The sequence below is a fragment of the Arvicanthis niloticus genome, chromosome 25 (genome assembly GCF_011762505.2).
Source record: "Arvicanthis niloticus isolate mArvNil1 chromosome 25, mArvNil1.pat.X, whole genome shotgun sequence".
Taxonomy (NCBI): domain Eukaryota; kingdom Metazoa; phylum Chordata; class Mammalia; order Rodentia; family Muridae; genus Arvicanthis; species Arvicanthis niloticus.
In genome coordinates this window covers 23,015,575-23,027,923 of record NC_133433.1, presented here as the reverse complement: position 1 = coordinate 23,027,923, position 12,349 = coordinate 23,015,575, and the positions used below count along the sequence as shown (strand labels likewise).

Below are 12,349 nucleotides of genomic sequence, written 5' to 3'. Positions count from 1 at the left end.
GACTAGACAAAATAACAGAACAGTACAGGGGAGTCAAGCACCACAGGACTCTGTAATTCGAGAGTCATCTCTGCATGCTGGCAAGGATGAGAAGTTCCTAAGGACTCCATGCTGGTAAAAGTGAAAAGGAACCACAGCTGGACATGTGGCTAGTTGGGACATGAATTGACACCACACTCTCGGACAGTGATATTTCTCTGACTTAAAATAGAACTCTGGTAACTTGTTAACAAAAATTAGTCACTAACTAGGCCACATTATAGTTGATTATAGTAGAACACTGGATGTTATCCAAGTGTAACTACATTTTAGAAAATGCTTAAAAGTAACATCTGGAGAAGAAGAGATGGTTTAGTAATTACAAGCACTGCCGGGAGCCAAGCCCAGGAAATTACCTGCTGTTTTAGAAAGTCTAGTCAGTACAAGGTTAAGAAAGGACATTCACAGGTCACAGGTCTCAGGTCCCAGGAACCTAAAGAACGTCTGGCATTTCCTTGGAGCTGATTATGACAGTGGGATGGTCTAGGGTGATAAGATTATGACAGTGGGAAGGTCTTAGACAGTAAGGATTCCATAGTAAGATAGCCCTAAACAATGACCCTCACCCAAACTTCCCAGTTTGCTGTGTCTTTATAACCTGCCCCCAAAATTAAAGTTTCAGAGCTTGATCAGAACCCAGACTTGCTCTCATTCTTTGTGTCTCTTGTCCTTTCATTCATTCGCCCCCTTCCCTAAGGTCTCGTCGAATCCCCGCGGGCCGGGGCAAAGCACTTGCTACTCTCCCAAGGATGCAGGTTCCCAAGAAACCACAGAACAATTCACAAACATCCCTGACTCCAGTTCCAAGGGAATACAACGGTGAACATCAGGATGCATGTGGTACATACACATGAATACAGCTAACACACTCGCACACATAAAATTAAATGAATAAACCTTTAAAAATTAAAAGAAAATAACCTACACTTATCAAACACTTAAATGTATGGCATACAGCTATTCAACGAGAAGACATATCATCAAACCATCAGACAAGTAACATACACAGAATGATTCTCTATGAAACATTACATGCATACATGGATCACATGTACACATGTAACATTCCTTCCATGCTTATACTGCAGAATATCTAAGGTAAACATTTAGATTTCATTTTCTCATTGTCGCCTCCCCACCACCCCTCAGACACACATGGCTACAGCTTTCATTAAGTGAGAGAAAAGTATCATTATCTCTGTCACAGACAGTCATACCAAACACATCATGCTACTTCACATACATGTTGCAGGGCCTCTGGCCATATCTGGACAACTGGGGCTGGTGATGACAGCTGCTGCTGGCAGTAGAACTCCAGAGATGTGTCCATTGCTTCATCGAATGCTGTAGTTGCTTGAATTTTTTAACCATGTTTGTCTATCAATTATATTTGGAGTCATGACAACAAAGCAAATAAATAGCTCAGTAGTTTGCTTGCTATAGCATAGACTACGGAGGGAAAGGACATAAACTAAGGGTGGGAGATGGACTGGATGAGCAAACCACTATATATATAAAATATTCACATAATGAGCATGTGTGACTTAGTGAACTCGCAGAGGAATTAGCAACTTGTTCCATAAAGTGAAAACACACACTCTCCCTACCCGCTCAGATAATCTCAGAGATACAAAGGTGCCATTCAATAGCTCACTGTCCAGAGTTAATCCCGTGGGGACCTGAATGTCTATACTGGTTGTGACCTTAAACAAGCTACTCATCACTTCTCTGCCTCAGTTTCTTTATCTCCAAAATAAAGGTCAGAGTACAAGTCTCACCAAGTGTTGGGAGCATTAAGTGAGATGCCTTACAGTACAGTTTGGGAAGCCATCACTCGAGAGCACTTATGAAGAGTTATCCATTCTCGGATAAACCTTAATGGTTAATAATCTCCACCTCATTCTGCACTGAAGTTATGGAACACTTGACTTAGCTTATAAAATAATTCAGAAGTAAGCCTATGTGATATAGTGTGACAGTCTCTCAATCACAATTAGCGCCACACTAATTAACAAAGCCATTTTATACAGGACAGTGAGTCACATTTCTCTTCCTCCTCCTCACTCCCTGGTGTGCCGTAAGGGTGATTGAGTGTCTAATTACTTCTTAATTGAGAGCGCATATACTTCATTTTTCACTAGTTCAAGCTGAATTCTTTTAATCCAGAAATCAAAGTCAACAAAATTAAGTTGAATTGGGATCTGGGCAGCCATTATGAGGAAGGGTTTGTTTGCACCGGATTTCATTATAAGGGAAGGTGGGGTTTCACCTTATTTCCTATATAAATATTTCAGATGCCAAAATGTGCCACAAATGAGTAATTATGATGTTAGGAAAATTTTTATTTTGCATTACAGTGATTTTTTTTTTGCTGTGATCCACTAATTATAATCACTCTTCTGTAAAAAATGACATTAACAAGGCATGGCTGCCCTCTTGAAAACTCAGAACTTTCAGGCCTGAAAAAAGCTCACTGTTGTTTTCCCGTGGCACACGGATCAAGGAATCATCACATGTGAGCGGGAGGACCACGCAAATCTGAGAATATGGAAATATATACAACCATGAGTGTTCATCAGAAAACATATTACCCAAGACTATGAGGACCACGACCAAGAGGAGGGTATCGCAGCAGACAGTAGTAGGCACAGTACTTCATGAAGGAGTACCCTTTGGATATGATGCCAGTGTAAAGGCAGAAGGAGGTATTTCAGAGAGGAAAACTTTCGTTTTTCTTTCTCTATATGGGGAGTAGCCATTTGGAATAATTTAGTTACGGACTTCCTCAGGCAAAAGACTAAAGAGTGTCTTGAGACCCAATTCAGAACCACACTCCTTGAAGCCTCAGAAAATGTTGTATTTTCCATAGACTAGCACATTTCCTACCAAAGCGCATCACAGAATGAACAATGGGAACTCAGAGTGGCAAGAACAGTCAGACACAGACCACTCGCAGGAGTTGGGTTAATAAGCCCAAGAATGGAAAATAAAGTCATCTGAAGTTACTATTTCAGCAATTTAATTTGGGAAGCTATGTTATAGTGATATATTTCTCAGCCAGAGAAATCTCTAGACAATCTTAATAAATTTTTCAGATTCTGTCAAAAGTACTGGGCATAGATTATTGACTGTCTGTTATGAAAACAATTAACTTGAATGTTTAAGTAAAATTAAAATAGTCAGAGAATTAGGCAGACCTTTGTGTATTTACCATTTAAACAAATAAAACAACAACAAAACCTCTAAAATTTACAGTGAAAAGCAATCATTTGTCTGTGGTCATATTTGCACTATAACATTTTAAATAGATAGCCTCTTAGCCTTGGGAGGCTCGTGTCGGCATCCACTGCATTCTTACAATGGTCTAAATTTGTATGTCCTCTCAGTTCTTACAGGGTTGGTATTAGGGTTGGTAGAGTCTGCAAGGGGAGGTTAGGTCACAGAGGCAAAGGCCACATCACTGGGATTGATACACTCATGAAAGAGACTCCACAAACCTAAGCAGTCCCTTCCTAGTGTAGGAAGGAAGGGATGGCTCTGCATTCAGGGAAATAAAGTGTCCCAGACACAGTCTTCTGTCACCTTATCCTGAGGTTGGCTTCACATCTCCAAAGCTACCCCACTCCTGGGATTTCACCACAGAGGCCCAATAGAAGAATTTACTAAGCATTTTCCCCTTTTCAGGAGAGGACTTCAATTCCATACAAAGGGATCAGAACAAATCCCTCTCTCTGTAAGGCTCCTGTTCTTTCCTCGCTGATGCAATGACACTTCTCTTCTACTCTGAGAACTCAGGTTCTCCACCTTGCCCAAAGCCTTTAATGGCTGAGCTATCCCTCTAGCCCTGAGACTTAGGTTTCTCAAGCACTTCCTGCATGTAAGCAGTACGCTTACAGTATTAGAAAATAGTATTAGAAAACCAATTTTCCAAAGCTCACTCCAAAAGATACCATAGTTAACAGCTAGAACACTAAAGCCACATGTTAATAATGCTACCTTTAATTATGGGCTGCAAAAAAGGACCGAAAACCATCCCTGCCAATGGTAGACACTGTCAGTCAGTCCTAATACCCTTTCCCACTGTGTTCATAGGGGAAGTCAAACTCTTTCCTAGTCTCCAGACAGCTACTGCCAACTGACTGGAGCTCAGGAATGAGTCTGGGTGCTGTTATCTGTGTTTCCTTAGCAGGTTTATGTAGAATCCATAAACACCAGTTTTACATAATCCGATGCTGTCTTTGCAGGCAGTGATGACAGACGTGGAGACACTATATGCAGCTCTGGAAGCTATCAGAAGGAAAATGTGCAGAGGCAGGTGATGACATGGAACTGTGGAGTTAGGTGACGAAGCCGCGGTCCCACATGGCTCACCTTTGAACACAAGCCAGCAGAGAGCCAGGTCTATATGAAAGAATACAATCCGAGTCCATGAATCCTTTAATACACTTAAATAAAAGAGGACATCCTGGATCTGCCCTTCCTCTCCTAGAGACAGGAGGAGACAGAGGGTCTCTGGTCCCTACACTGCTAGCTGTGCTGATCCTCACCACTGGAGGTCTTCCACAACCACAAAGACTGCTTTGGATTTCCTCATATTTACCAGTCAGCAACCTGTTACTGCTCCCAGGTTAAACCTGTGCAGTGGTATATCCTATACCAGACTGTCTTGGACCTTGACATAGTAAATACTCTTAGAAGTCATACACAGAGAAAACCAAGCTAACATAATACTTTACACACGGACTTAATTCCAGCACATAGGAATTCACACTTTAGTGGAGAATAACACTTCCTCCTAAGCACATTATCAGAAGACCAGATTACAAGCTAAGTGAGTGTGGATCTAAACTCCAGTAAATAGAGAAAGGCTGGTAATGCCACGTTTACGTGGGAAAGACTTCATGGAGGAAAAGTGTGACACTTCAAATATAAGCTGTATTTAAATAGCCAGAAGCCAGCAGAGTTCTCAAGACTTCCTAATGGTGAGTTCCTGGGGTAGAGACTAGGGGATGATCTTAAGAGAAAGAACAGGCTAGCAATTCAGTTGCTGTAGACATCCACTTACTCAGGAGCAGGCTCAGTTGTAAATAGCCCACCTGACTTTTAGGAAATTCTCTGGATTTTCCTAACTAAGAAGATTGCTAAGCAAATTACTAATCTTACTTTGATTCTATTTTCCCTGTAGGACTTTCAATCAGAATGGAACACTAGCATGGAAGTCACATGTTTCCATAGTGTTCTGTTAAAATCATGATTAAAAAGCATGCTATTTCTGAGGGATTCTGCACTCTTTTTTAGCATTTTTTTGGCAATTTCCCCAAATTACAGCTTTTTCCTTTTCTAGCTGGAGACTTACTACAAAACTCTATTAGCCTGAGCCCCTGCTTACTCCTCTCCTGGCCTTTCTCTCCTTTGCCATGACACAGTCAAGAAAGAAGGAAGCACATTCATCACACCAGCCCGGAAGTGAAAGTCACCCAAGGGGTCTGCTGGAACACGCCCTGGTGCAGCCAGCTTCCCATCAACACAATACAGGAAGCAACTGGGAGAATTCTTATCCACACTCCCCCTCAAAAGCCTACTCTAAGGATTGACTTTCTTATCCATAGGACAAGTCTGCTTTACAGCTCCTAGAAATAAATTCTTTCCTTGGCTGATAAATGTCCATTTAGCTGCCTATTTAAATCCAATTTTTTGCCTACGTATATCTTTTGAGCAAAAGGCAATGGACAAACAGAACATATTTAGGCCACATGTATTGGCCACAGTCAGGATGGTTTTCTCTGAAAAACATTCCTTGATGTTAAATATCATGAAACTGACTGTATTTCAGGGATCAGAATAGATGAATGCTCAACAAACACAATGGTTCTTGGCTGCAAAATCTTTTTTTTTCCCTCTTATCAAATAGCTTTTTAAATTGTCAGGTGAGAAAAAATTAAGTCACTTCAGAATTTTTATACACAATAAAATATTAACATTTCTAAAAACATGAGAAGGAAAAGAGACATATTTCAAGGCAGGAATTACTGGCCTATTCAGTAATCCCGAAGAGAGCCTATGCAGCTCGGAAAGCTAATTCACTCTCAAGCTAAGAATCATTTTATATCCTATAATCAAAACCTAAGAGATGACGTAGGCATCCCTGGTGTTTAGGTATATGATGGCTCTTCCTGGTTGTCAACTTGACTACATCTGGAATGAACTACAATCCAGAAATGGAGGGCACACCTGTGATTTAGATCTTAAGGCTGGAACAGGTTTCTGACCCAGATCTTGACGTGGAATACTGAAATCATTTTGAAAGCTGCAACATTGAGACTCCCCTCACTTCCTCACATGGTCCTCCTTGTCCCATAAGGCTTTGTGGTTTTTTGGCCTAGAATTCCTTCTGGTTACAAAAGAAAACAGATATGAAACTGGTGGTGAATATTGCCTCATCAAGACAAAACCATTAACTGCAAAAGCACATGTTTGGAAACAGTTCAACATAGTCAAGGATGGCTTCAAAGACTTAGAAAAAAAATGGCAGCAATTCGAAAAAGAATTATTCTGGGATGTCTGCTGGTCTTTTCTTCTTTCTTTTTCTGTTTTTGTTGTTGCTGTTTTTACTGAGGGAAGAGAATTGAATGAAGGAAAGAAACATATATAAGTAGTGCTTGCAGAAAGTAAGTCATCATGACGTACTGCAGTTAGTAAACACCTGTGCATGCATTAATGATACCTGAGTCTTGGCTGAGCTGCTCTGTGACCACGTGGCTTTTAAATTGGCCTAACACTTAATAAAAAAGGCACATAACTATTTTCCAGAAGATTACTACTAATACTATGAAATAGGGCATGACGTGTAAACTGAACCCCAAACCTGGTCTTATTTACTGTGTTACTAAGATTTGGTTTTTCTGAACCCTAGTTTTAAGAATTCAAAGACTAATTAAAACTACAGAGATAGTTCAGCAATTAGCTTTCTGCTTGCAGAGGATCTGGCTTGGTTTCCAGCACTCACACCAGAATGCTCACAACCTCCTATGATGCCAGTTCTACAGAATCTGTCGCCCTCTGCTGGCCTCTGTGGGCATCTGCACATATGTAGCATGCACTCACACACATACACAAATAAAAATAAACACTTTTTAAAAATGTCAATAAGTAATGGACCTCAGCAATAATCTCCCTGAAATGTGAGTCATCACTGTAGAACCATGGCATTCCTAGCCCCTTGATGAACTACATGCTAATTCGAGAAACAACTACTAAATCCTCACTCATACTTTCAAATGCTAATACAAACGGTCTCAGATTCCTCATGGGAATAATAATTCTTCTTATCAAGTCCCTCCAGATGTCCAGAAATAGCACATTTTAAAAACCTGTCATTTTAATTCCAAAACTAAAGTTATTTCAAAAAAGCACAGCTGAAAGAAATCTGAATTATTTTAAGCATTATTTAAGAGAACAACTATCATGGAATTTTCCCTCTCTTTAGTTCTAAAAGCTTAGATGCAACATCCATGCATTAAATTCAAAGTCTGCCTATCAAATAATTTCACTTTAATAAAAATTTGAATTATGTGCCTTAGGACCATATTAAACATCAAATAAAAAGAAAACATCCATAAGTCTGATTTCCTAGTATAACTTCATGTAGAACTAAGACTACATTTGTATTATGCATTTCAAGACAAAAGGATAATAATGCATTCATAATGGGACAAAATTAGAATTAGAAATTCTGAAAAAAAACTTCCCCTTTGAAAGCAAATATCTCAACTGTAACTACTTTAAAACTTAGAAAAAGTAAATATCATTGTTTCATCAAATAATTAACATATTTAACATATACAACATCTCAGAAGCAGTGTATGATTTCAGTATCTGTGTATGGTAAAGACAGACAGAGGGACAAAGGACACACAGCACAGTGATGAATGTTTAGACACTCAGAAGCAACTCTGGTCTGGGACCAGATATGAATCAAACACTCAAGGCAGTAATCTCCTGTCACTAAAAGTGTTATTTACATTAATTATATTCACAGAGAGAATAGCAACCTATAGTCTGGAAATCCTTGTAAGTTACCACTAACCAGTCCCTTTGCCCCTCTCATGCTCTTAAAGGGCCTCTTCCTGTAAGTCTATCCTCTCCTTCACTTGGGTCTTTTCCCAACTGCATTACCACCTGGTAACTAACCTATTCATTATTTAAAAAACAAAGCAAGGCACAGACAGGTCCCTATAAGTCAGCACCCTTTTCTTCCTTCATCTTGTGACACACAAAGCACCTGTTCTTCACAAAGCCAGCCTCAGTGTGTGCTCAACCTTTCAAAGTCTTCAACACTAAGATCTGTCCCAGAGAACAAAATGTTCAGCTGCACACTCGGCTCCTTCCCCCAACACGCAGACAATTTGTGCTCAAAATAAAATCAGTCTCCGTATTCTGCTTCACCTGATCCATTCTATCATAATAAATACATAGGCATGTATGTGTAAAATACCACAATGAATACTGTTAATCTGTATATGTGATGTGTTAATAGCTGTTTTAGGAAGATAAACAAGGCCAGAAAATGCTGGTGGTATGAAGGATCTGGAGCTTTGCTTTCTGGTGGAATTGAAAGTACTTTGAGAAATAACTGGGTAGCCATGTATAAAGTTAAACAAACACCCTTCTGAAAAGTGCCCAGTTATTGTATAGGTAGCCCTACCCTTCTATGAACTCCAGCCACTGCAACACGCATCCTTCATTACTAAGCCAGTGAATCACAGGGAAGACCCTCTCTGACCTCAGCCCAGGCAGTGTGAAGAAAAAGGAGTTCGGTCAAGGTGTGCATCAACATTTCAGCCTTACTGTTCAATCAAGGGATTGCTTTAGGCAGTGATTGACCTCTACTATAAAGTCCCATGTAAGATTCCATAAACACTTACGGAAATAATCCCTCTGATCCATTTGAATGTCAGTTTTTCCTTCTGTGACAATGTTTTCCATATTTCACACAGACTGATTTTCTGATCTTGTGTGATGCTTCATTTTGATTTTCAACTTGACTAGATTAAGAAATGACCAGGAGATTAGAAAGCTCAGCACTGGGTGTACGTGTGAAGATGTTTGCAGAACATCACATGGCCCGAGTACCGTCATGTTCTGCCCAAACAGACAGAGCTGAGCAACCATGGACTTAACTCTTTGAAATTATAAACTAAGGCAACTCCTTGGTCCTTAAGTTGTCTCCATTGGATAGTTGTTCCAAGCAACAAGAACATTAAAAAGAGCATCTCCACACCTGAAATTTTAGCAAGCTTCCTATACAATCCTACTATTATGATGGACAGGCATCTCGTTCTCAATATGCTCAAACTCAAACTCTTTTCCTGATCCCAAAATGGCCTCCTCCAGCTTTTCTGCTGTCAATCAATGGCAATCTACCCATGGTTTCCTAAGACCCAATCTTCAGCAATTTTTAATGTACTTTTTATTGGATATTTGATTTATTTACATTCCAAATGTTATCTCCTTTCCCAGTTTCCCCTCATGAAACCCTCTACCTCCCCCTCCCTCCCCCTGCTTCTATGAGGGTGTTCCCCACCCACCCTCCTGCCTCTGCGCCCTGGCATTCCCCTATACTGGGCATCAAGCCTTCCCAGGACCACAGGCCTCTCCTCCCACTGATGTCCAACAAGGCCATCCTCTGCTACATATGCAGCTGGAGCCATGGGTCCCTCATGTGTACTCTTTGGTTGGTGGTTTAGGTTTAGTCCCTGGGAGCTCTGGGGGGTTGATATTGTTGTTCTTTCTATAGAGTTGCAAACCCCTTCAGCTCCTTCAGTCCTTCCTTTAACTCCTCCATTGAGGTCCCTGTGCTCAGTCCAATGGTTGGCTTCAAGCATCCACATCTGTATTTGTCAAGTTCTAGCAGAGCCTCTCAGGAGACAGCTATATCAGGCTCCTGTCAGCAAGCATTTCTTGGCATCAGCAATAGTATCTAGGTTTGGTGACTGTATATGGGATGGATCCCCAGGTGGGCAGTCTCTGGATGGTCTTTCCTTCAGTTTCTGCTCCACTTTGTTTCTGTATTTCCTACCGTGAGTATTTTGTTTTGTCTTCCTTCTCCTTGAGCTTCATGTGGTCTGTGAATTGTATCTTGGGTATTTCAAGCTTTGGGGCTAATATCCACTTATCAGTGAGTGCATACCATGTGTGTTCTTTTGTGACTGGATTACCTTACTCAGGATGATACTTTCTAGCTCCATCCATTTGAATAAAAATTTCATAAATTCATCATTTTAAATAGCTGAGTAGTACTCCATTGTGTAAATGTACCACATTTTCTGTATCCATTCCTCTATTGAAGGACATCTGGGTTCTTTCCAGCTTCTAGCTATTATAAATAAGGCTGCTATGAACATAGTGGAGCATATGTCCTTGTTATATGTTGGAGCATCTTTTGGGTATATGCCCAGGAGTGGTATCGTTGGGTCCTCAGGTAGTACTATGTCCAATTTTCTGAAGAACTGCCAGACTGATTTCCACAGTGGTTGTACAACAGATTGGTAAAAGATCTTTACCAACCCTACATCTGATGAAGGGCCAATATATACAAAGAACTCAAGAAGTTAGACCCCAGAGAACCAAATAGCCCTATTAAAAATGGCATACACAGCTAAACGGAGAATTCTCGACTGAGGAATGTCAAAGGGCTGAGAAGCACCTAAAGAAATGTTCAACATCCTTAGTCATCGAGGAAATGCAAATAAAAACAACCCTGAGATTCCACCTCACACCAGTCAGAATGGCTAAGATCAAAATGTCTCAGGTGACAGTAGATGCTGGCAAGGAGGTGGAGAAAGAGGAACACTCCTCCATTGTTGGTTGGATTACAAGCAGGTACAAACCTCAGCATTTAATCTGACAGTTTTATCTCCCTCAACCCTTATCCAGTCCATCAGTGGATACCATCTACAATTTCTATGCCCTATGTATTACTTACTCTCGTTTTCACTGCTTCCAGTCTAAGGTCTGGGCCTCCCTGTCCATCATTTTGGCTACCCAACAGATTTCTAAAATCTTTCTATTCCTGCTCTGGTCCATTTTAATTCAATCTACTCAATTTCAGTGTGCTATTAAAAAGAGAGATGGGATAAAGTCAGTCCCCTGAGTCAAGGTCCTTAGAGGTTCATGATACATCCAGAATAATATCAAGATACCTTAGTATGACTGACAACATCTGCCACTTGGGTCTCACATGCTTCAGCCTTTATTTCTCTGTCCTATACACACCAGGCTTTCCTTCAGGAACCTCAATGTACCTATGTCTTACCTCCTCCACAGCAAGCATGCCTTGAGGCCTCTGCACAAAAAGATTTTCTCTTCCTGGAAGTTCCTTTGGCACTTCCTTAATTCTTCTCACTCACATAGCACATTACCATTTGCAACTAGGTATTTTTGAGTGCTCACTTCTCTACTATCGGACTCCTTCCCTCAGATTCCAGATTCTATGAGCGCAGAACCACGGACGTCTTTCTGGGTACACCCACAACAGTCAGAATAAGTGCTCAATAATAACTTTGGACTTCATTCCGTTTAGCTCTTCAGCTTATCTATTTTGAAGTTTGGCCTGAAGCACACTTGGACTTTCTCATTTTAACATCTGAATTACCATGCTTTTCCCCATTCCTAACAATGGTTGATTTGCTGGACCTTCATTATCTCAAGTTAGAGGAAGAGGACAGGGAGCTACACTGCCCAGTTGAGAGAGGAGAATACATGAGGCTGACTGCTCTATATGTTCGTTCTGAGAAACTTCTAACTGGCCTGCAGACACGTCAGATATAACACATCATGTCTTATAATAGGCTCATGGTGAAACAAAGCAATCCCAACCCACAGAGTTTGAAATACAAGAGAAACATAAGGAACACATAAATGGAAAGGAGGTCAGGAAGCAAAGTCAGCTGTAAGAGAAAAGAAGAGGATCCCTACTGAAGCAGGTGTTTGAGCTGAGCTCCTGGCAGTTGAGAGGTCACACAGGCAAAAGGAAGGAGGTAGGATACAGAGTGAGCAGAGCATACTCCAGAAAACCAAAGTCTGCAGTATATACTAGAAGCAGAGACAAGAAAAGAAGACTGACGACATCACCTTTTGAAATCTCCATCAATAGCGGCTGGGATCATGAGACGGTGAGCTTTTCAAGGCGTGAGCTTTCCATCCAACTGTGACTTCATAGTTGTGGTATGTGACTAATACAACTCACGTATCACAGCTGTGACTTCATAGTTGTGATATGTAACTAATACAACTCACATATCAGGTCATG

General features: G+C 40.7%; 1 protein-coding gene across 1 annotated transcript in view; it reads right to left on the bottom strand.

Annotated features, from left to right (window-relative positions):
- Positions 1-12,349, bottom strand: part of Ca8 (carbonic anhydrase 8) — a 92,998-nt gene that overhangs the window by 10,680 nt on the left and 69,969 nt on the right. The gene's annotated exons all lie outside the window — the stretch shown is intronic.